This window comes from Vespula pensylvanica, chromosome 6, assembly GCF_014466175.1.
Source record: "Vespula pensylvanica isolate Volc-1 chromosome 6, ASM1446617v1, whole genome shotgun sequence".
Lineage (NCBI taxonomy): Eukaryota > Metazoa > Arthropoda > Insecta > Hymenoptera > Vespidae > Vespula > Vespula pensylvanica.
Window position 1 is genome coordinate 3,000,877 of NC_057690.1, and position 26,766 is coordinate 3,027,642.

General features: G+C 34.8%; 1 protein-coding gene and 1 long non-coding RNA gene across 2 annotated transcripts in view; one reads left to right on the forward strand and one right to left on the reverse strand.

Moving 5' to 3' along the window:
- Positions 1 to 17,942, reverse strand: part of LOC122630272 (zwei Ig domain protein zig-8-like) — a 43,981-nt gene extending 26,039 nt beyond the window's left edge. Inside the window, exon 1 of the mRNA XM_043814609.1 lies at positions 17,796 to 17,942. The gene's annotated coding sequence lies outside the window, so the exon portion shown is untranslated. The remainder of the gene's footprint in view (positions 1 to 17,795) is intronic.
- Positions 4,389 to 12,287, forward strand: LOC122630276. The gene is made up of 2 exons (XR_006327448.1): positions 4,389 to 4,587; positions 11,870 to 12,287. It is a non-coding gene; the product is annotated as an uncharacterized LOC122630276 (long non-coding RNA).
- Positions 17,943 to 26,766: the final 8,824 nt, after the last annotated feature.

Consider the following 26,766-nt stretch of genomic DNA (forward strand, 5'->3'; position numbering starts at 1 on the left):
ATTACTAATCATCTTAAATAAAACAATAAACCTGTTGATTATATTGTTGCATCGAACATTTGCGTAGCTCTCCGATCCTGATGATGACGATGATTCTGATTCGGGGAAAAAGAAATCAATCGTGCAAATATCTCGACTAAATATCGAATATTCAATTCACGGTAATAAAATTCGCGCTTGCACCGAAGCATCCCTTTCGGAATTGATTGACAACCAATTATATTATTATTCATTTGGTACGTCGTTTTTCCATTGGTTAAATGTCAATGTCTGCATGCGTCGACGGCCTATCATTCCTATCTATTTTTTTTTCCAAGTCTTGGTAATTTCTTCTTTTTTTTTTTTTATTTTCATTTTTATTTCCAAGCGTATCATTTTTTACCACCGATCGTAAATATAATATATCTTAAACGAAATTGTACGAAATTCTTTTAAAGTTTGTTAACTTGCATTTAAAAAAGAATAAGAAAAAACGTATATTTTTCTTTATTTCTTTTATTCAGGAAGGAAGCATAATAAAATTGATTTGAAGTTTTCGTTGACGTTTTGCATATCATTATAAAAAAGGAAAAATGAAAAAAGAAAAAGGAAAAAGAAAAAATAGGAAACAAGAAAGAAATTTCGTTCGAACGATACGTGACATACGAGAAATGGAAACGAAAGGAAAGTAGGAGGTATGTACATAGTAAATAGCGAATGCAGACTGCAAACTACGAACTGTACGATGCAACGACAAAGTTCGTAAGACTTTGAAAGATTTCAGACAGGGTAACGATACTGCTTTTCGGCTTGGAACTACTACCACCACTACCAGTGAACAGTATTCGCTTTTTCGTTTCGAATTTCTAGGAGGCATAGCGTCGATATTTATACTGTAGCAAATCTCGTAAGTACGAACGCGGTGGAGAGTGAAACGTGATCAGACGACATTACGCGAGAGACATCTTCAAATCGAAAGTGCTATGAAGAGAAAGAGAGCGAAAGAGAATTAAATAAAATATTTTTTCGATTCTTAACAACGAGAAGATCCTCTCGTTCTATCTCCTTTTTATTTTCTTGCCTAATAAAATATTCATTTTATGAATAGATTCTATCAAATAATATAATAATAGAAGTCTCATTAATACCTGATGTATGAAGCACCAGGTATAGCCAGTATTAAAATGTAAGATTCAACGAGAGAACAATACGAGTAGGATTTAATTAGCAAGATGGTTATACCAAAATACAATTCGGTAGAAATTTCTTTTTTTTTCCTTTTTTCTTTTTTGTCGGCGATGCGGAACGCAGACCTGCAGCATTTCCTAACCGCTGAAGTGAAATATTTTATTTACGTGTTTAAGGCAATTCCATTTCTCGCGATACTCTGACGTAGCACGTTCGTAACTGTATCGAATCGTGAACGAATTTCTTTGCTTTTCTATTACTATTTCTTCTTATTCTACTTTCTTTGAGAATAATGAAAAAGTAGTATTTGGTATTCAGACGAAATAATCGAAAACCTATGTCGAACGATACGTAGAGAGTATGTTTTTAATATCATTTTTCAATAAATATCTCTTTCTCTCTCTCTCTCTCTCTCTCTCTCTCTCTCTCTCTCTCTCTCACTCACTCGATGCGAACATTGAAATAGTTGCTCGTTTCGTAAAATCATGTTAACTGCATGGAAATCTTTAAATGCATGGCGTATTTGAAAAAAAAATTTACAAATTTTCTTTTAAATGCATAGAACGAAGATAGGATATATCCATCTTTTGTTATCTCCAACGCTATTTTTAGCGTACCTTTGAGAAGTAAAACGCGACGCACATACACAGAGAATAGCGATATCTCTTGGCCGGTACCACATTGCGGTATCTCTCTTCCTTTATGGTGACGCTCATATTGAATATCAAGCGAGGGTGTCCCTCGCAAAAAGAGCGTAAGTCTCTTCCAATGCTCGCTTTGAGATCCGAAAAAGTTTACCATCTTCATTAGCATTCATGACGAGCTCGCGTATATATGTAGTACCGTACACTTATAAGTGTCTCTGTATATGTAGGTTTCATGTTTATTCACGACGTCTTTAATAATAACCTGAATTAATTAATATGTGTATTGGATGCTCGGTAAACATAGTTTTAATTAGAAACGAAACTAGGCTTTTGTTGAACACGTCGATTAGTAAATATGAATTGCAATACATAACTGTGACAAACAAAAGAAAAAGAAAATGATACATATTTTAATGAATTTTCTGCTAATTACATTACTCATTGAACGAGAAAGAACAGATGAAACGTCTGACAACATTAACGAGATGAAGAGAGCGGATGCTTTAACCGGTGACCTTGAAACGATGATAACGAAGCAGTTCGTTCGTCGACGTTAGTATGCTCATTAAAGTACTCGCTAAGGAGACGTTTTAAAGCGACATTTACACAAGTAGGACGACGCCTCTATGACGCGCGAGTACCGTGTGACTTAATTACCGATAAAGAGTAGTCGAGATGGGTGAGATGGGCCAGAGGGATGCGAGGTATATGGGAGTGAGTTATAAAAAAGTCGAGTGGCAGAAAATCGAAAAGAGAGAGGGTCAGTTAGATTCTTTCTTTCGTCTCAAGGAGAATCTTGATGAGTGTCCTTTGTCGAAGAGAAGGATAGGAGAGACCAAGCGACGTCATTTGGGGATTCTACTCGAGGGAATCCTTCTGATCGATTCTCTCCCGCTACTGTGTTCTCCAGTACTCTTCCTCCTCTTCTTCTTCCTCTCCTTTTTCTTCTTCTTCTTCTTCTTCTTCGTCTTCTTTTTCTTCTTCTTTTTCTTCTTCAACTTCTATTACTTCTTCTTCTCTAGGTGGCCAAACTAAACGGCTACACGTTGTCACTTTTCGCGATAACGTTGGCAAGGAGAAGGTCTACGTTCTACCAAAAAGCTCTCTTTCACCGAGGATTGCAGTACCCGAAGAATAAATCCCAGCTTGCGATAATGCTCGAGTCGTAATCGACATATCGTTTCCAACAAAGTTGCTGTGGTTTTTCATTGGAAACGTTAGATTCAGGTTATCGGTAGCTCGATCAATCTCTTTCTGATGCCAATATCGAGATTCACGAATAGGATTTTCTGTAAAGAATGTCGATCTTTTTTTTTATTTAAACTAACCTTTAAGAAACCTTTAAGAAATGTTTAGAGATTTGAGGATTCGTTAGATTCCCATTAAACTTCAAAATCGAATTCATCAATCGAATGATTCGAAAACACTCGAAATTTTCGATACTCAATGATCAAGTAGATACTGACTGATTTTATCGGAGATCATTGGAATTTCTGAAATCGATTTAGTATTCGGGACCTTGTTGAAAGCATCGACCGTCGTTCGATATTCAGAATATCAAACTCACTTAGAGGGATTTCGAAGCGACCATTGGAAAGTTTCGACGACGGACTCGACGTTGAACGTTGGATTTCGTGGAATGGAAAGTATAGAAGTTAACAAGAGAAGAGGAGACGTTGGTCATCGTCAAGAAGAATGGAATTAGGATCGTTAGATTGTAGGTTATTCTAAGCTCGAGATTGACAAGTTATTACTATCTACCTCTAACAGTTGGATTACAACGAACGAAAGGAACATCGAGTTCGACGTTTCGCGTGTTTCCTCAGAAAATGTATTCTGCGTGCGAGCATCAAACGAAGGAATGGTTAGTCAAACGTGTCCATTCGTATAATGGAACTCTATAGTAAAATTTACGCGAACTAAATCGATGGAAGAACCAAGACACACGCTATTATTACACTTTGTTACCGGAACTTGGTAATTCGAACATGGAAGAGTTACGGTAGAACGTTTAACGAATACAAATGAGAAAGGGAATATAGATTCAATATTTATCGGTATTTTATTATAGTGATTACTATATTCAATTTTTTGAAGAAAATATCTTCGAGATGCTCTGTGAAAAAAAAAGACAACGAAAAAGGAAAGAGAAATACTAAATATCGTAATCGTTTATTATTCGTTTACTACGTTTTATCTTCTCGTTCTTTGATTATTTGATAATGAAATAAGCACTCGTTACAAGGTTACATTGTATACGATACAACCTTCTCTAAGATCAAGATATGTAAACATGAAAAACTGCGTATAAGTCAGTTTATTGTAATAATCACTGTATCCCATTTCTTAAAGAAAATTTCTTCAAAGTACTCTATGCAAAAAGAAACAACAACAAAAAAAAGACACAGAAATACTAGTATCGTAATTGTTTGTTATTCGTTTACGACGTTCTTTGATCATTCGATAATACAATGAACACTCGTTGGAAGGTTACGTTGTATACGATACAACCTTCGAGACCTAGAGTCAAAATACGTAAACACGAAAAACTGTGTATGAGTCAGTCTTGTTCGGAATGTTGAGAGTGTCGTATCTCGAAAGCTTCGTCGTATCCACTTTAAGAATATCTGCAGTATCTTTAAAACATTTTTAGATTTATCGAATATCTAAATATTCTTTTCTACAAGTGTATATCTTTTATCATCACCGTACATTTTTATTATCACCGATGGAAGTAATACGGATAATGGCGACTGTGAAAACTTCATGTAAGGTAACATTATATCTATATTTTTATAATATGTATATATGTACGTATATTACGGATAATATTAGTAAATTGTAATTACGACGAACATCGCTCCGATTGATATCAATCTGTATAAATAGCACTTAACGCATAAATTCGTATTAATCGAGCGCACTCATGAAAATTCAAGCTGGTAAACATGGCTACTCTACAGAATAATACGTAGGCCGCATTGATTGGCATACGTTTCCTCTCTCGTAGTATCGTACGTTTTATTTCGACGTTTGCCGCTATCTTTGTGCTACGAGCGAAACATTTTTATTTGACGTTCGCGAATGGAAACGTAAAATATCCGATATATCCGCTCGACTTGCTACAGATACGCGTGCTTACGTGCTCGGTCGACTACGAACACAGAGAGGAGGACACAGAGAAAAAGACAGAGATATGGAGATTCATCGATGTGGAAGATTGACGTTTTGCGGATTCCGGTTTTATGATAATTCTGCATCAATGCCAAATAGAAAAACGAAGTCGTTTTCCGTTTCTCAACGAGTGGACACGAATTTGTATGTGCGAACTCTATAAAAATTTCTCCTGTTTTTTTTTTTTTCGAAAGAGAAACAGGAAGAGAGGGAGAAAGAGAGAGAGGGCGGGGGAAACGAACGTAATTTTTTTTCTTTTTCTTTTTTGTTTGTTATATAACTATGAAGCAGCAACGGTCAGGAAGATAAAGTACTTTATGGAGACTTTCAAGTACCCTGAAAGATTCAAGTGGATGTTTTAGTACGAAAAAAAAGAAAATATATGGAAAAATAGTTTCGTTTGCATCTCCTTAAAGCTTGTCGTCAACGAAGAGTAAAAATTTTTATAATTTCATGTCGAAACTCGACAAATTTGACAGAGTTATAACTACTTGAAGCAGTAAAAATGTTCTTTAGAGAATTAAGTTAAAGCTAGTTTCTAGTCTAATAAGTAAAGGTCGATAGAAAAGACTTGTGTCGTTATCAAAACTAACTGCCCGATAATCAAGTAACTGTTTTATAAGAAAGAAACAAAATTGCTACATTTTCTCGATTCTTTAAGTCGTAATGTCAAATAACATATATTTCATTCACTTGATACTTATCTTCTATTTTTGAGCGTAGAAAATTAAATTGTAATTTTATTTTATTTTTTTATTTCTTTGTTTTCTTTATTTATTTTTTTTTTTTTTGAAAAGAAGAAAAACCAACAAATTTACAGATGGGCTGATCAGTTACGAAAACGTTTAAATTTATCAGAAACTGCAATAAAGAGACAGAGGGAAAAACGAAAAGATAGGTGAACAGGTTCAATGATCGTAACGTGCATTTTGTTGAACGTGCCTGGAGCACTGATTCTTTTAGGAAGGTAGTCGGAGTGCAATTTTGAGGGGTGGGTATTGGAGGTGGGGGCAAACGAATGTCTACTATCGCGATTCTAGTTCGATCTTACGAAGGCACGTAATATTAATGGTCTATCCGTAAATCGATTCCGAAAGAAAATAATTTTATCGTCCTTATTCGTGACAATCGTCTTTATCGGAACTCAATCAAACATAATTATACATTCACGTGTATGCATTTTCTTTTTTTCTTTTTTTCATATACACGTATAATAAATCGACATTTATTTTTCATTTCCAAAATATTGTCCAATGTAATATTTCTAATTATATGATATCTTTGAAATTAGTATCAAAAAACGTCCAAATTCGATGGTCATTATTTTCGAACTTATCGACAAGGAAAAAAAGAAAGAAGAAAAAAAAACAGTCATTAAGTCGCCGTTCTATATTTAAAAGATTGTGCAGGAGAGTACTCGACCATGAAAGGTACCTTGTTAAAAGTAACCACCTTATTAGAGGCTCTTCGAAGTCACCTTTGGGACGCTTTAAAAATTTTTAATCATTACTACCACCACATCGTTTTATAAGTATATCAAAACTAACGTGGATAAAGGCACGATCGTAACTGCACCCACGACCTCGGTATATCCCGTTCGAATGAAAAAGTATGGATCGCTGTTGATAAAGTTGGATTAATCGTCGTAATGGTTAAGCTCGCCGTTACTATCCGTAGCTACTCGTTTCTGAGAGATTGGAATAATTAAAACTGCATCTTAAGAGTAGAAGTTCGTCGAAGATCGAGGCGATCGCGTTGCGAAGGGTTGCCATGAATTTCAAAGGATTGAAATCTTTGAAATTAAAAAGAAAGAGAAAGATAGAACATCCATCGGTCTGTTTTATTATAAAGCTAAAAAAAAAAGAAGAAGAAGGGAAAAAAATATAAAGAACGTCGCTCTGATCTTCGCGAGTCAGATATCGTAAATAAAAGTTCGAATTAATATTCCATTAGAATGTTCTCGAGCATACCGCGAGATTTGAAATATTACAAAGGAGAGATAAAAAACTTATCTATGCTTGAGAAGTTGATAAATTAACGCCGGATGTAACGCGGCGTCGTAGAAAGCATTTCAATCGAGAACGAAATGAAATATTCACCGTAGCTTCCGTACTCAGTGAAACGAAGAAGAACCCGATCTGTTGGCACCATCTGCTGTTATTTCCTTCGATTCTGTGTCTCCTTTAATGATGGTGCAAACATCGATAGCGAACGAGTTTTATTAATAATTATTGCAATTATTATTACGAGATACGTCCCATTAGAGACTTCGATATCAGAAATAGTTAGTATTTCATCGTAACAAGATTGGCTCGTCGAATATCGAACAAAAAGAAAAAAATCGTGAATATTTGGATTGCTTGAAGATTGATACGAATTTTCGAACAAATTAATAATCTTTCAAATTCGCTATAGTTATAGTACTCTTGTCAATGATGAAAGACGTTTTAGAAAAGAAAATCTTGTTCGATTATACGACGATTAGACTTCTTTAGTTTATTTTTTATTTTTTTTTTAAATTTTACTTTATTACTTTTATTTTATTTCTACTATTTTTATTACTATTGAAAAGTATTATAATTAATCAAGCAAGAGTATTTTTTTCCGCGTTCGTCTCTCTTTCTTAGATAAACGAAGAGCACGTTTTCCAATTAAACTAAATACCGTTTAAAAAACATTAGAATTCGTATTTTACCGATGAATCAGGGAAAGAGAAGAAAATAATGGGGAATACGTGAGATTCTTCGAGCGAGGGAGGGAGGTGAAAAGAAGGAAAGGAAAAGTGAGATTAGAAGTGAAATCGTAGAGGAAATGCGAGAAATTTCTTGCACCCTTACGATCAAATCTTTCTGCTTTCGTACCTGTTGGGAAAAGAGTCCTTTGTTCCCTTTTAGTTTATACAGCTGAAAGTGGTTTTAATTTATACTGGTGTGGTCAGTTCGAGAGAGAAAGAGGAAAAAAGAGAAGAAAAAATGATAAGAGAGAATGAGAATGAAAAAAGGAAAAGAAAAAGGAAGAAAGAAAGGCAAAAAAAACAAGAAAAAGAGGAGTTGAAAAGAGAAGAAAAAACACTGTGATGTTGTACGTGGGTCTTGGGTATTAAAAAGAATCAGCCTGAGGTTAGCTAGAAACGTAGCAGCATTTACTAAAGGCGAGTAAGGCTTGCAAAAGTAAGGGATAGTTCGAGGTGGTACCACTTCGTAACCCACCGAATTTATCGTCAAGATCAACGGGTACACATCGACCGCAACGTGTGAGCCATTTTTACTCGACGTTCTTCTTCGGACGAGCTCTCAAGGAACTGGAAAAGAATGTCGGTATTAGCGAACGAACTGGAACTATACTTTGAGATTCGATCTTATATCATTTTTCTTTGTGGTGCTATAACGAATGGCATTGGTTCGGAACGTTCGATTGATCTATTTACATGACATACGTATATCTTTCATCTAATATATCTTCCTTTTTTTTCCCCTTTTTTTTTTCTTTTGTAGAAACATATAAATATGTAGTCGGAAAGTGTATTTTCTCAAACGCGTTAGTATTTTTTATTTAAATGTTTTACAGTTTATATATATATATATATATATATATATATATATATATGTGTGTGTGTATGGTTTAACTCTGTTCAGATTCTATGTAACACAACTTCTCGATTATCTTTCTTTCCCTCTTACATAGCTTAGTTCCTCATTATTCGAGATCGAAATCCTTTCAAAAGTATCCTCTTAAATTTATCGTTCGGAAATGCAACGCGAAATAACGTGATGGGGTGATAAAAGCGGTCTCCTCGATAGAATTTCCTCGTCTTATTCTTTTTTTGCTTCACCGTTATCTTTTCTCTCTCTCTCTCTCTCTCTCTCTCTCTCTCGTCCTTTTTCTCTATTCTTACTTTAGTGTTCTCACGGTATTTATCTCCAGGAAAGGTCATTTAGTTAACCGAAAAACGGGTGAGTATTTTTATCGTAGAATGTAATATATTTTTATTATGTGCGTTCTATCCTATATGAATGATAAATAATTGATGAATATCGATTTTTTAATAATACAAAAGTTCAATCAGTTTCTCTCTCTAGAAAGATTTCGTTCTAGATTTGAGGTAGAAATCGATTACATATTTATGGTGATTTGTAAATTCCTTAGTCTCGTGGGAAAGAACGAGTGACTTGGGAATTGAGCTGAAAGGAATAAGAAAGATATCGTATTGCTTGGAATACGATGTATACATATATACATATAAGAAAATATTTTAGAATTTTTACATTGTTGAAGGGAAGAGAAAGAGAAAAAGTTAGAAAGAAAAAAGTACACTGGCAATGCATTTCACGCTGGAGGACAGTAGCGATTAAGAGATAGCGAGATTTCTCGATATATCTGCATAATCCAGGAGGCAAGTTAGCCACCGATATTTTTGCGTAGGACATTTTGTTCAACGACGGAATATTTTTACGTGACAGTAGCGACTACGTGCTCGTGCATAGCTTCGTTATTCAGGAAAATAAAAGCTATGAAATATGAAGAGAAAGAGAAAGAGAGAGGGAGAGAAAGAGAGAGGAACATTTTATTCGCTAAAATGTTCGCATCCATTTCGCTCTTTCTCTCTCACAGTAAAAAAAAAAACAAAATAAAAAAATAAAAAAAAATAAAATAAAAATAAAGAACAAAAAAAACATGCAAAAAGAATTATTTATGGTCGTCCATTGGATTTGTTTATTTTTATACAATATATTTATACTTGTAAACTTTCGACAAGATATATCGTTCGTAAAGAAACTGCAAGAACCTCTCGAGGTTTTTTTCGAAGGGATCTTTTGAATCATTGTTTCCGGGAAAATGTCAAATCGAAAGGTTACTTCCAAATCGTTAACTCTCGACATTCCATAAAATTTCTTCATTTGGAAGATCCTTTCTTTCTCTTTCTTTTCCGTTGCTCGCATTCTTCGAATGATCGAAGTTTGATTTGATGTACAACATCTAAATGCATACGTAGGCCCAAGGTCATTTACTTTTTTCACACATGAAAGCAGAAGAAAGGAAGAGTAAGAATAGATGAGAGCTAACTCGTGTCCGTAACTCGGATAGAAAGAGAAAGATATATATATATATATATATATATATATATATATATATATAAGTTCGTGTCAACGGAAATCCAAGAAGTTCTTGCTCCTAAGCGCATTAATGTAAATTAGTTGGAAGATTGCGATGTCCTTCTAGTCAGTCGAAGATCTATAGGATACCATGTAATCCACAGGTAGAATCATTCGAAGGAGGGCCTATGAGAAATTCGAAAATGGCCTGTACTTGATGCTAATTCGAATCATTTTAGCAGAATACCTAGTTAATTCGTTTTATCGTTCCTCTACAGTCCAACGTTGATTTCGTTAGCGTTTCGATCGCGTCTTTGGGCTCCATCAAGTACCTACCTACCACGAAACGCAATAATTGTAGATTCAGCTTACCTATAGAAACGCCTAGCTCGAGCGTATGCGAGCTAACCGCAAATGCTCGATTCGCATCTACGAAATTACGGAACCTGTTCTCTGTCTTTCAGGGCAAATATAGGCGAATCCGATTCCTGGTTGGATATACACGACCTCGTATACCGAAAATTCGTCGGTAACGGACCGCGACGAGGTCGCTCGTCGAGAACATGAGAAATTATATATCCGATTAAAAATTAGATCGAGTATTTAGAACGTAAATATTAGTGTTGAATTTATTTACCTCTTACCTTATTCAGATTTTCATCGGATCGAATTTGTGTTATTCGTTCAAAGATTGATATTTGCGAACTAGTATAATATTAAAATGATTTTCTAATTTTAATAATTTTTTATTTCATTGTATGAAACATAATTTTAATATTTACGTTCGATCAGTATTCTTTCAATCCTCCCTGCATTTCAACGAGTCATCTATATTTATTAAATCAGCGTTTAATTTTATTCGAAGTCAATGTGATTGTAATATTTTTTCTCTTAATTTTTTTTTTTTTTTTTTTTGATACACTCATTCTTACTTTTACTACTTTTTTAACAATAATATTCGTTCATCGATTTACGTTTTATTCGAATTAACCGTTTTGATTATTTTTCCATCGACCAATGTCCACGTGTAATTGTAGTTGCAGCTGAGAAATGTATCGTAGGAAAACATTGAGGTTCATGACGAGTACGAAATTAGCTTTCAAGGTAGTAACCGGCTTTTGAGCGTCGATCCTTTGTAAACGAGTCGAGTTTCTAATCGTGATCAACGACTATTTCACTTCCATCACTAGCACGCTTTCTCGAGATTAACGAGACGTTGCGCGAGAAGAAAAACGACTTTATCCTCCATGGCGTGTGAATAAACGTGCGCTTTAAGAAACTTATCTACAATGATTCGAAACTTTTTAAATAACGTGTAATTAAAGTCACGTTAAGTAAAGGACACCTAACGCAATATTCCCACGCTGTTGAGTGCCATTTGAACGCTTATCGTTTTCTTGAAAATTTTAACAAGAATCTTCTTAATGTTTGCACTCAAAACTTGTACCATTTGAATAAGAATGTTTGCTCGCTATTAAACTGCCTAAATAGTGAATTACTTAATAATAAGGGAATAAATTAATAACACATTTCTTCCAATTCTCTTGCGAATAATTTGCTCGCAGATCCGAGCGTAAGTTAACGCTCTAATGCGTTCAAAATTAATGACTAATTATGAAATTAACGTGGCCATTAGTCATGTTATATCATGGAAGTTAGTAACTGGTTCTATCGTTTATAACTGTTTCATACCAAAGTTGAGTTGTAGTAAGCGTATATATCATGCGAATAAGTACAATATAATTATATAACTATCGATCGATTGAAAATGTTTCCTTTCCATTATAGAATCGTCGCAAATTTTGAAAGCTGCTTCTTGGAATTCAGCGAAAGATTTTAATGGGTTTAATCAAATTACAATGCGTAAACGAGCTGGGGAACCAATTGCTATTAAACCAAATGGAGATTACGCGAATCCGTTAATGTAATCGAGGAACGAGCGAAATAATAAAGCCGCGGTAGAAGGAATTCGCTGGAATATGCAAATCACATCAAATGGATCATGCGTACGTAACATGGAAGATACCTATGCAAGGACTAAGTACTATTACCATTGGCTTAACGAAACGAAATGAACTTCTTCCCTATTGTAATCGCATATCCATGATGTTTCATTAATTCTCTTTTTTAATTTTCTTTTCGACTCTTGTTAATTAACTTCTAAGATTTATACATATATGTATAAAAATATTATCAACGATCAAAATATCAAACCTCGACTTTCTCATCATAAAATTAATAATTTTTCTTTAAAATCGCGATCAAAGTTTGCATGTGATTTAATGATGTACTTTCTTTCTATTAAATATCTTTCTTTTTAGAATTTCCTTTAAACGATAGAAAAATTTCGTCTTGCTTTGAAAGACTCTATTCTTTTTTATTTTTATTTTTCTTTTTTTTTTTTGAATGATATAATTTTACAATAGAGGTATTATCAGGCTGGCTTTATTTCTTATCGAAAATGCAGGAAGCATCACAGGATAAAATCGTATCAATTGTTTCATCGTTCTGTTTCTCGAACACTCGGTTGCACACAAAGTTCTCTCTCTCTCCTCCTCTTTTCCTTTCCCCCCCCCCCCTCTCTCTCTCTCTTTCTCTTTCTCTCTCTCTTTCCATTCTTCCCTCTCTCCCTCTTTCTCTTTCTCTTATAAACGCATGCGTATGAGCAACGAGCGATGAAAAAATACATTGCAAGTTACTTTTGTTTTTTCATATATTTTTTTACTTTCATTTTTTCATATATTTTTAAACCAGACGGCTGGTCTGCGCGGAAATCTCACATTCGATTTCAAACGTTGCTCCCAGTATTCTCTTGCGAACTTTTAACGAAATACAAAAGTGTATGTAAGGCAGTTGGATAGAACGAGGATTGTAAAATAAATGACAGGACCATCATGTTCGTTCTCGCGTATACTGAATGCCAATGAAAAGATACGTACGTTCTTTTATTGGAATACGTAAAAGAAAATATAATTTTATTTACGGTACTGTGTAATATTTACCGCGACAATATTCACGGTAACGTCGTTAGTCCCTTCAGCTGAATTATCGAAATTTTCCGGATGGTAGAAATTCAGAGACAAGGCATTTGTAAAATTGAATGAATCAAGTGTAATGATTCGTTATTGTGGTTGATTTTACGTCGAACCTTTTCTTTTCTTTTTATTTATTTAGTTATTTATCCTTTTTTTTTCTTTTTTCATCGAATTCACAAACGGACGTCGTAATTAGTAGGAACGAGAATTTTAATTTAACGAGTTAATTTTAATTAGGCTCACCTGTGACCGATATTTTATTTTTATTCAAAAACGAAAGAAGATAACTCGGATAGTTCATGAATTCGTTAACAAAACTTTATTATGATCGATCGTAATATTAATTCAATTGAATAATTTTGTCATCAAGATTCAGAGATCGAAAAGGATATATCGAAGAAGAGATATGGATAACAGTTGGTATTCGATATGGTTTACATTAATGGCGAGGATTGATTACGAGGTGCGAAAGATGGCGGAGATGAGGTGAATTCCGTATCCCTTTCATAGCGATACATCATATCCACATTCTGGATGGTCTGAGTAGATATAATCAATCCGCATTACCGCACAGATTCGCTTTAATAATGTCTCACGGTCGATTCGATGAGACCTTTCCGTATATATCGTTTGTTCAGAGCATTCGATCATCCATGTATTATCGAGACATCCAATTATTCGATAATTTCGAAATACGAATGAAATTTCGATGCAATACCTTAACTATTAAAAAGTGAATCGAAGTTTCCATAAGTTTATAATCGTTATTGTCAATCAATTTCAAATATTTATTAATCATTAATCAGAACAAAATTTCTTATTTCGTACTGATATATCATCTTGCTTTATATTAAATGTCACATTGTTAACAAGAGTCAAATCACTTTGGTTGTACAAATGATGACCTATCCTAACAATAAACACGCAAGTCGGATAAGCTGTGTTTGTCGTTGATATCAAGTAGTACGAGTCGATGATACTGCCAGGCAATGCTATTGACGGTCATCTACAGGGAACTAACATCGCGTCGATCGTTCCTAATCGTGTATGCTTGCGATGGATGAATCGAATGGACGTGGCTTACGGCATCCGTTCCAGGGGTATCGTCTACAAGCGAGCACAGGATAAGACGGATCGCCGATTGTGTAAAGCATTATTCGACAGGGCACGCAGAATCAATTATCGCTACGATCGTTCGTTATTCAAGACGTACGAGCATGCCGTTGATTTTCACAGTGTATTGGTATCGTACGTGTGCCAAGGTAAATGGTAATCGTATCGATCTTTGATTTGTCTTTGAGCCAAGACAAACGTGCGAGGAACCTATCGTTAATCCGTTAACCTTGCAAATTTTCGATCGATGAAAAATTTATATCGATTTCAAACAAAATAGTATGAATTGGGATAGAAAACGTTGAATAAAATCGTTCAATCGTGAAATGAAAAATTCAAAAGTATATTGCTTTATCCTCATGACGAGTTAATTTTTATTATTTTAACGAGAAAATCAAAAACACGTATATACGTATATATACATATATGTGTGCTTGTATACGTATACATGTAAGTATACACTAAAATTAGATATGCTTTATACGCTTAGTAAGCAAGCTTATAAGTTTCATATTCTCTTAAAACATATGTCGACTAACTAAAGTATTTCGATACGTCAGGTTGTACGAAAAGGAGTACACATTATCAATTATTAAACGTTCAAAGCTCAGCTTGTACGTAAGTTGAAACATTAGCTAACTATACCTACTCAACAACGAGTCCTACGTTTCAATCTTCATACTTGATGAGTCAGGAGAAATCATTCTCCTTGTTAACGTCGTCTCACGTTTCGTGGATTTATTGAATACGATTGCTACTTCGATATCGGATAATAAGTCGATAGATTGAAAATTACATTTATGACGTTATTTAAAAGAGAATTTCAATCGTATCATTCGGTGGATAAGTACATATATATTTACTGTTAGATCATTTCGATCCTTGATGTTTATCGACATATCCATGCATGAAATTTATCAGAGAGAGAGAGAGAGAGAGAGAGAGAAGTAAAGTAGAGTAAGAAAGAAAACGGAGGGAGAAAAAAGAAAAGAAAAAGAGATACATTCTCAGGTCGGCAACCTCTAGTTGGCGTAGTTTTGCGAGGGGCGTTGGAGCTTTGTTAAAGGGACAATTAGCATTATGCATATTGCAAGCAGGTGCGGCAGCAGCTTAGCACGATAGTACTACTACCGTCGACGTTAGGAAAACGTCGAAAAGTCTCTTGTCAGTCGGTTGCTCCTGCATAGAGTGTGGTTACAATTTATATTCCTTCGTGGCCGTTTAAGCCATCCGATTCTCCATTCTCATTCTAAGTTCTTCTGGCTTCTGAATTCGTTCAAAGAAATGAATCGAAGGAAAACCGAATCGAGAACGAGGATAATTCGATTGATTGTAATGGATGTAATTTTCAGGTTCGTTTTTTTCTTTGTGCCAACCAAAGTCAGTCCGATTATACCCTCATTCTTCTTTGTCATCCTACCTTCCTATCATTCCGTTAATTCATCGATCGATTTCATATTATATTTTATAAGTGATCCATTTCGTAATTTGAAAATGATTAACTATGGGAAATCCAATCTAATTTAATCTTCAAAGATTGTATTTTATAGTATCTTAAAATTTGTAAAGCTTATCGTTAATACATTGAAACACCATTTTCCTTTCTCTCAATTTTTCTCTCTCTTTCTCTCTCCCTCTTATTCCCTCTAATTTTGAATTTTTAAATGGACTCTCGAAAAGCTTCTATCGTCGAAGTTTTCACCAGCTAGCTTTGTGATAGTAACGATGTTGTTACGAGCGGTACGATTTCAGTTGAGCACCATGTACAAATTGACACCGAATCATTGGTCCGTATTTAACGCCCACCCGTCGTCATATCCGTCCGATTCGCGTTTATAATTCTGATAATTCGTACTTTAATAGTAGCTACGAGTATGGAACACTCTGCGAAATCAACTTGTTCTCGTTCATTTTGATATTCGTTTTCACGCTTGACGAAATAAAGCACATCGGAGATGCGTGTTTTCAAAAGATACAATGAGGTTATAGCTCGTTGAAAGTTGACCGACGCGTAATGAAACATCGCGATTTTGTGAATTACAATAAGTTGTTTAATTAATTGATTCAGTTTTTCACGAGTGTCTCCATTATTTACACATATATGTATATCACCGTCGATTAAATTTTCATTTACTTATATATACTTATATCATGTATATCCTATGTACATATATTATTTAAGATAATGACTATGTATAAGGCAAATATTTTTAACGAAGCTCAGTAACGAGATTAGAAATCTCTCGTTATACCCACATCGTTAATTATAATTATAACGTTTTCTTTCTTTTTCCTTTTAAAACTCCCTCTATCTCTTTCATTTAGGTATCTAGATAATTTGTTAACTATGACAGGTCGTCTATGTACGATTTTATTTATTCGTATCTTTATACTTTCCTTCCGATATACTATAACCGATGTCAACTAGCAATGGTAGAGGTCGACGTATCACACTTACAAATTAAGCGCGTTCTCATTAGTCGCGTCCTAGCAGCCACAAGCAATGTATATCACGAGCGACGATGAAAAGGCGAATAATTTTACAAACGCTTTCAAAAACACTCGTCAAGTGTAAATCCGAAAGATTCGAGAGTGTTGAGGGGGCAACGGTGCCATTCAGTACGCATTTAAATCCAAACGGGAGAACTACGAGAGGAACGACAACGAGGAAAACAACGACGACGACTATGAATAAAGCGACAAGTTACAACGCCAAGTACTTGCTTTTGTTTCGACGGTCACCCTAATCGTCAACATTATGTAACATTTTCCAAAAGTATGTACTTCCGCTCACGCACGCTATAGAAAATAGAGGAACAAAGAAAAAAATAAAAGAAAAGTAAAGTGAAATAGGAAAAAGCGTTTAACTTTTATTCATACTAGCAGGATTACGTTTATTTCGGGGCCGACGTTAATGTATTCGTGTTAACGTTTTAAATTCTACCTTCTTTTTTGCACGAAACACGATATTGCACACGAAAAACATACTCGAAAACGTTCGCGATACTTCTAAGTCATAATTATCGCGTGTTTAAGGTATCTGCCGAATATGCGCGCGTGAATTCACATTTTTTCAGTGACGTTCAGGAAACTAATTAGCTACCGCATAACGACGCGTAAAAACGGAACAAAAAGGAAGTCTTGTAATTAGGCAACCTTCCTCGGCCCCGTTAAGCCTTCTCTCTCCCACTCTCTCTCTCTCTCTCTCTCTCTGTCTCTCTCCCTCTCTCTTTCTCTTTCTATCGATCCTTAAAAATATATACACGTCTTACGTACTTCAATCAAATGAATAGACATTCGTCCTTCGTACGGCGAATTTCGATCAGACACTCCTTTTTTTATTCTCTTTCAAAAGATCGACCTTTAAATTACGATTTTCAAAACAAACGGACGATTTTTAAAAAATGTCGAAACATTTTCTTTTCTCTTTACGTACAAATGAATGTTTACCCTCCGTATAAAAAGAAAAAATAAAAAAGAAAAAAGGAAAAAAGGAAGAAAGAAAAAAAAGGAAAAGGAAAAAGAAAGAGAGAAAAAAAAGATAGTTATTTCCCATGTGAACTTACCGTGAAATGGTAACGTCCAACGATCTTCCCAAATTGAAGTGCGACGAAAATCGTACGATCGATTTCGAATTTAATCACGAACTCCGGAAATCGCGTTTCGCGGAGCACAGACGGCCGCGGACTGGCTGGATCGCTGAGTTTGAAAGCTTGCGACCTATGGGGCGACATCTAGCTTCACCACGTGTTCGAGGTGCTCGTGCTATCTTAAGCGCCCCTGCGCGGTCCACCCTCAAAATCTAACGCAATCCTTCTCTCTTTTTCTCTCTTTCTCTTTTTATCCGTCTCTCTTTCTCTCTCCCTCTTTCTCTTTGACGACAGCTAGCAACGATTTTACGTGTAACTCGACAGTATTACGATGCACCTCGAAAGGCTTGACGAAAGTTGTCGAATACTTTTAATCTCTCGATTCTCATCCTCTCATTTTTTGTTCTAATCAGTTTTTAATACTTTTAAAAAGTTTATTCGATTCGTTCGTTCGAGCGAATCCAAAGAATATCATTTGAAATGTAAGTCGTTACACTTGTTCTTTTGATTGCGAATTATATTCGAACGAAGAAGTAGAACAGAGAGAGAGAGGGAGAGAGAGAGAGAAGTTGATTACTACCAGAACTGCAATCTTGTAAGAGGAAATTCAAGAAGAAGCATTTAACAATAGCTATGCACCTATATAAAATCTAAAGAAAACATATAAGATTAAATATCACAAGTAATTAATGAGAAATGGAAATAATTACAGAGAGTGTCTTAAATTAATTAAAATAAATCTTACTTAGAGAAAAAAGAGAAGGAAATAAATAAGTAAAGAAAAGAAAAGAAAGAAATCAAAAGGCAATGATAACGATTTGAGAAATAACGAGAAATAAAGTAGAAAATTAACACCTAAGGAAATAATAACTTCTTTAAGCTTCTCATTATCTTAAATGCTTAATTTACAAAGGGAATAGAAAATAGGAAGAAATGTAAAAGATAGAGACGCGATTTGAGGAATCTTTCTATAGGGTTAATGTAATCAAGGAATAGGGATTAGCTTTTGAAATCGAGATGCAAGACATCTTCTATTTTATCCCTTAGCATCCCCCATCCTTTTACCAACAGTCACTGTTTGCGTTCGACTCGCGAGAAACGAGCTTTTATTATCCAACGAGCGATGCTTTTCTCTGTGAAGAACGAAAACGGAATGACTTCGGAACCGGCACGAGATCGTAAATTTCCGGATCGCGACACGCGCGCGACCTTCCAATTACGAGCGATGGATTAATCTTAGGATCGGAATCGTCGTTTGACGTTTTAAAGGGTATCTACCCCTTTAAACGAGAAGAGAGAAAGAGAGAGAGAGAGAGAGAGAGAGAGAGAGAGAGAGAGAGAGAGAGTTAGAGAGAAAGGATCGAGTTGCAGTATCCCTCTTGCAATTGCGATCACCATCGTTTCATTTCATCTCTCTCTCTTTCTCTCTCTCTCTCTCTCTCTCTCTCTCTCTCCCTCCCTCTCTATTTTTCTCTTTCTCTTTCATCTCTGTTCTATCGGCCAACTTCGTGGACGAATAATGGTATCCCGGATGTGTCGGTTTTATTCTTTCTACGATGTGTTATACCACCGCCTTCGAAAACTTGCCATCCGCTGACGCTTTTAACGGACGGACGAGCAACGATAAATATCGCTCGAAACAAGAGATAACGAATTTCTGCTCTTGGGATAAAAACGTTTTTTATCCACTGCATGTTGAAAAGCATCGTAAATGTATATGAAAGGGGTGAACGAAGATACACGTATACATTTAATTTATTTTTTCTAAATCGTTGCTATTTCTTTCTTTTTCTTCTTTTTCTTTTTCTTTTTTTTTATTTGTCTTTTTATTTTTTCATTAGCCGATAAAATACTTAATTAATATAATAGAAAAATTTTTTTATACATCTCGTAGATAATCCTATCTAATAACGATTCGAGTTCTTTGTATCATGTTAATACGGTTATTCATCTAAATATTATACAAAATTTTATTTATATGCTCGCATCTGAAAACGATCTCGTTAGCAATTCGTAATTCTTTCGATTTTTAATATAATCCGATGCAAACAAAATTTAATTAACATACCTGTTAACTTTTTCCTCGTTGTAGCAGTTTTTATTATTATCATTCAGATGAATATATGTATATATGGTTGCATGTAAAAATCTCATGTCATCGGTTTAAACAAATTCGTAGAACGCTGTAGGTACGAAGTTACGAAGGATCGTGTTTCTCTAAAAGCAAAATTAACGTAACAAGATGGAAAAGAGAAGTAACATTGTTTAATGTAATGTTGTGAAAAGTTAATTTTTTCCTTTTTGTGTACGACGAATTTGAAAAGCAATGCTCTAATTAAGTAAATAAGGTCAGACGAAAATGAAGGAGTTACGAATTTTGTTCATGGGAGTAACCGAGCGATAGGTACATTCTTCATGGTTTATAAATTTATCGCGACTAAAAGAGAGAGAGAGAGAGAGAGAAAGAGCAGAAGCTTTCTAAGAGGTGGTTTCCATAACAGAAAAATGCAATTATTAGATATCGAACGTGTTGCTTTCAACGATCGTAAAAAGTCGACGTCGGTGAAGCAAACTCGTGAAAATACCGTCAATGCTTCGGATTAAAAAAAAAAAAAAAAAAAGAGAGAGAAACAGAAAAAAAAGAAAAAGAAAAATAGTTGCCTCTTTCATCGACAACGTTTATAAGACGAATCGAGTTTTCGTAGAAATTTTTCTATCAAAGAATGCGGACGATATAAACGTACGTAGGTACGTAGAATTTTTCAGTCAAAAACTTGATTGAAACTTCGCTTGAACGTAAGAACGGGCAAAACTTCGCCAAAGATTTCTCTCTTCGTTCTCGACTTTCACGTTTTCAAGATTCTCCACCACGTACCATAATCACTGCGAATAGGAGCATCCTTTTTTAAAAGGATTCCTTGATCAAAGGAAACCAACAACGAAAGATAGAAGTTCACGTGACTTTAGTGAAGAAAAAAGGAAACATAGAGCGAGAAAGAAAGAGAAAGAGAGAGAGAGAGAGAGAGAGAGAGAGAGAAATAGTCGTGCAACATGGATAGCGTTAAAATGTAATGTAGTGTGGCTCAAGTCTTACACGTCATTACGTTTATTTTCAAAGAACATTGTCTCATACTATTCCCTTCTGATATGGCTCCGTGAGATAAAGTTTCGATGTTCGCAAATTGGACTAAAGAAAAGTTCTCGATAGGGATCTACCTAATTCGTTTATCTCGAGCATCGATCTTTCGCTTTCTACCATCGTCTTCGTATAATGTAGATAGGCATTATATATTTTACATACTTTACATCGTGGTTCGGTAAAGTTCTTTAAATTTGTTTCTTTATCGGATACATAAAGTATCGCATATCAACGTACCGCCGAGAAAGAAAGTATGAATATCAAAGTGTACGATGAGGTTTGCGATTAAATCTATTAAAATGATTTAAACCATTTGTTATGAAAGTGGCACGGCATTTCATAATATCGATTATTTGATACTAAAAAGAAAACAGTTACTTAAAAATTAATTTGTCTATAATTTAATATGAACTTTTCATTAATAAACAATGTACTGTGTATTTATTTCAGATTTTCAAATATCTATATATTTTGGTTAATATAGATTTCGTTTAAATTAAATGGAATTGCAAAAATCATTTGTTATAAAAGTCCATTTATAGACCATAAAAACACTTATATTTATACAAGTAATTCTCATAATAATCAATTATAATAAATTTACATTAATTCCCATTCGCGCGAACATCGAAAAAATTGATTAACATTTATCAGTATTTTTGAATCGATTAAAATGCAAGGCATTTAATATCTTGTTAATAAAGCAAATGGATATAAACCATTTTCATAATAAACGGCTCATTTATCCCATATAGAAGCTTGAATTTTGTCCGTTAATTTATTTATCTTTTACCTATACATTTTTAAAAACGAATAATGATGACAGGTTGATATCAGAAAAACGAAGAGAACATAGCTTTTGTAATTAATCTTTTATTTTTATTTACTTTATTTTACTTTTGTATTCCTATTTTTTCTTTGATGCTATTAAGTTTTTACAATGCATAAGATCGTGATGATGTATGGGATATTACACATTATTTTACTTTTACAAGGACAAAGATAAGCGTTGATACGAGACGATTATCTAAAAGTTTTCATCGTTGCTGCGGAGAAGCGTCTTAAAAGAGGTACGGACAAGTCCAAGAGAATGGCACAAAGTCAAGCAAGATTAATGGTCTCGGTCTTCTCTTGCGAGAAGACGAAGAGTCGACGTGCCTAGCGTTAAGTTTCTTCTTCGACGATGATCGCGGCTTTCGCGGGCACCATCAGCCATCTCTATCACCGACACCTTCATTGACGATCGTTCTGTCTCAAACTTACGAGCTACTCTTTCTCCATGTCCTTTAACCTTCTAGTCACCATTTTATTTTCTCTCTCTTTCTCTTTCTCGCTCCCTCTGTCTTTGTCTTTCTTTCTTTAGTTGAAGGTCTCTCGATCGAAGAATACGAAAGAAGAAGCAACGTCATTTTTCAAAAGTCTCTGAGCTCGAATCCCTCGCGTTTTTCACATAAATACCAACGTTCAGAAAGCATGTATTCCCATATACAAGATCTTCCATCTCTTCGGACGATAGTTCTTTGACATGAAAGAAATGTTCAAAAATATCGGCTAAAGAGTTGGTACATTCGATACTTTTGCGAGTATCTTTTTATTTCTATTCTATTCAAAAGCTGCTTGTAGAAATCGAGTCTTTCGTTGGGGCTTTTAAAAATTTGAAGTATTTGAACAAAATCGGAGGAAATAATGAAAATGTAGGATGATCAAAATGGAGGTAAAATTCTTTGAACGACGTACATTTACGAATAATGTCAAGCACTTCTTTGCTTGCTTTTGAAGTCATCTTTTTCTCGTCTAGGTTAGCAAAAATATCGAATAAGTCGTGTTAATGTTTTTATATGGAGATTAATCGGGTACAGCTTTAACATAGGGTCGCTAAAAGTTTAAAGTATAATCAGAAAGAGAAAAGAAAAAATCGTGGGACTCGTTAAAATCCGCGATAAATGACATACCTAGCTATTCGTGCTACAAGTAGTAAAAATACAGCAAAAAGAGAAAGATACGTTGGTACAATTTCGTTCGAAGCTTAACGTCTGATTTTCTGAATGGAAAATTATACGAATCTGTAGGACAACGTGAAGAGCCACGAAGCTGATTTCCTCGAGAAACACGAACGTGCTCAAACTTTAAAACTAAACGACGCGAGACAATAAGATGCACCAACGAAGAGGAACCAACGATGGTTTCCTGGATTTTAGGCACGATTTCAAACGGCTCGTTTGTTTAAATGAGATCATGATTAAATGAGAAAAAGAGAGGGACAGAGAGAGAGACAGACAGAGAAAAAGAGCGACAGTGAGAAGGAGAGAAATGCTCGAAACATCGACAATTCGTATCGCTTTTCTTCGCTTCGAGATTCTCTAAGAGACTCGACTGATTCAACGGAATTCAAGATATTAATATTTATCAAATATTTTTCTGTAAAATCGATCCCACATTAAAACGCGAGAATCTCGAGAATTAATATCTTATTTGTCGATTATCTCAATTTTTTTCTCTTTAATTTAGAAAATTAATAGGTCGCAATCTTCTTTTTCCATGATTTATGTAACACAATTTCTTACGTCAACATACATACACGCCATTTTTCATATATTTAAATCAATATTAAAAAAAAAAAAACATTGAATATGTTATAATAAAAAAAATTTTGTAATTCAATTATTTTTAATTTAAATAGAAATTATTTAAAATATTAAAAACGATTAGTCCGAATTATTATTTTTTACATATCACGAATTGACGATAGTACAATCACTTATTGTTGACCTATCTTACAATTCAGAGCTTGTTCGATAGAGAGTTAGAACACCTGCTGAGACACTTTTTTCCTGCTCTTTTACTCTAGAAAGACGAGGATAAACGCATGGTCTTTGGTTTCTCTCTGCTGTTTTTCTAACACGAACCACCAACAGTTCTCTCGTGCTCTAGCAAAGATTTATATGGGTCAGCATTCGCTCGTCTATTCAATTCATTCAACGTAGAAAACCCGACACCGAATATCTTGTATTCCAACGAATCCATACGATCTCCCTTTTGTAATCGAAACGTAATGTTTTCTTTTTTAGAAGAAAAACAAGAAAAAAAAAACAAAAAGAAAAACCATAAACACAAAGCATAGATGCAAACCGATGAAGGGTATTAAAAAAATATCATACTTCAAATAAGGAAAAAAAAAAAAGTCAAATAGATACTTTTCTCGTTTCATCGTGAAAGTTAATTAATTCGGAGAAAAAATGTAAGAAATCTTTCAAAGGATCTCCTTCGTAGTTATTAATAGGATTAATTGAATAAAATTAAAAACAAGAGATAAAAAGAGCGGCTAGAAATTACGAGAGAGAGAGAGAGAGAGAGAGAGAGAGAGAGAGAGAGAGAGCGAGAGAAAAAGAGAAAGAGGGACAGACATACAACAGCGAAGAATAAAATGGATGACAATGGAAAGCAAGAAGAAAGCTAAGGATAGAAAAAGAAAAGAAATGAGAGGGACAAACATAGAAGGACATTGAAGAACATGGAGAGTTTCGATTTGACAACAGATCCCACGGGACGATCTAGTTTTGCCGGTCTCGCGAGTCTCGCTTTCGCGCATTGTTTGCGGTCGATAGTTTCTCCTGCTGCTTGTCGCATATACGAAGGCATGGCTGTTGACAGTTTTTGCTTGATTAATTGTAATCCACGACGACAGCTCATAGGAATAGCTTCCCGCATGGCTGTACTCGCTACATAGCTTAACCGGAACAATCATTGCGGTGTGCGTATCGCGTGAGTGCAACATTACCGCACGAATCATTCTACTCTGCCAACAATGATTCCGATTCGTTTTCTCTCTCTTACTTTTCTCTCCTTTTCATTTTTTGTTTTGTTCTTCTCTTTTTTTCTCTTTCTCTCTTTCTTTCTTATTTCGTGATTCACGCTAGTTACATTTTTTCATTAGATATTTTTTCTCGTTCTGTTTCATTAAATTATACACATTTTTCTTACTTTTCTTTCTTCCCTTTTTCCTTTTTTTTTTTTTACGTGATACACGATGACGATGCTTCCTCGAAGACATTTTTTCAGAGGTTTCTTTTTTTCTTTCTACTTATAAATATTTTTGGAATAAACAAATTAAGGTTAATAGGAAATAAATTAGTACGTTCGTCAAGTTGAAACGGATTAGAAAAGTAATAGTATTTTTATTTCTCATCCATTACTAGATCAACATTAAATTTTATGGTTTTCATAAAATTATTGCTCGGTGTTAGAAAATGTCTCGAGTAAATTGTTGAAATTATCGGTTCAGAGAGTACATACGTTTCTACTTGTCTTCTTTGAGATAATAAAAAAGGTCCGTTGTCGAGATGAAATTACTTCGCTGAGAGAAAGGTAAAGGACGAACCTGATACCGGCGCCATAGTGTTTGCGCGAAAATTAAATGGACTCGAACTTTTTCCGTGGGAAAGGAACGGAAAATTAAATGGAAGAGCGAAGATACGCTCGGAACGTGAGTAAGAAGGAACGAAATAAGAAAGACACGCGTTGTTTCTTCGTCTTTCGGCACGTTTTTTATTTTCTTTTTTCTTTTTTGTTCTGGAAAGAGAAAATCGACAGATAATTCGCACTTCTCGTCTTTAAGACGTAAGAGGATAGACAAATCTTGAAAGGGAACAGAACGTTAATTAAAAAAACGTAAAGCAAAAATACAACAAAGTGATACAGTTGGAAATTTCGCTGGAAGGAAGAACCGGTTAGAGTCGTTTGTTTATGTGTGTTGTGATTCGTTCGAAGAACGACGGAAATTGAGCGGAACATTCGAAAAAGAAGGATAGAAATAAACGACAATATAGAAGGTCTGAGCGTGATCAAAGAATCAGTTTCGTGGAGCTCTTCGTACCTCTATTGTTCATTGAATTTCCGTCGTACGTTACGGCCGTCGGTACGACGTTAACGCGATAGAAAATCAAATCCAAAGTACACACTCGAGAAACGAGTTAGATACTTCTTTTTTCTTATTTCTTTTGTAAAGATATAAAAAAAAAATGTTACGATTGGTATACCCGTTTCTTTTCATTGTATTCATTAATATCATTTATCAGAAATGCGCATTTAAATGTTTTGTTATGGTATCATCGGTGAACCCATTTCGAATGTAATTTCAAAACTCTCAGCCGAGATAAATTTTGAGTGAAGCGTAAAATAACAAACTTTCGAACATTTGATTGACGATTTCATTCTGAATTACGTCGTGATTGTTGAGTCTCGCGTGAATGCGTCAGTTTCAAGAAGATTTAATTGATAATACGTATTTGCAAGTTTACGAATTTATACGTCCATTGATCAATAGCGATTTTCGATATCAACTATTTCTTCGTGGATATACGAGAGACTCTTCGAAATTCCGATCGTCCTCTCGTTCGACATTTCAAGCGGAATATTCCTGCGGACAAGCGGAAGTACAATCACAGAATGGTAAACGAACCCGAATGGTCGACGAGCCGTGTGCGGTAAACTAGCAGACTGCTAGTGGATACGCACGTGTCGCGAACACGCAAGCTCATGACGAACCACCAACGAAATAGTTGCGAAATTTCGTTTAGTAATATCCTCGAGAATCATTGTCAAACTAACGAATACATCGCTCTTTCCCTCACCCTTTAGGTTCTCCGCAAACGTAATGACTATGTCGATCGTAAACCAAATTCCCGACCGAGATTTCCGGATTCCATTGAAACGAGGTCGCCATGTCAGAAAGCAACTCGTATTCAAAAGTTACATTTTTTAAAGTACGAACGCATTCGTAAAATAATTTTAAGTAAATTAAACTGAGAA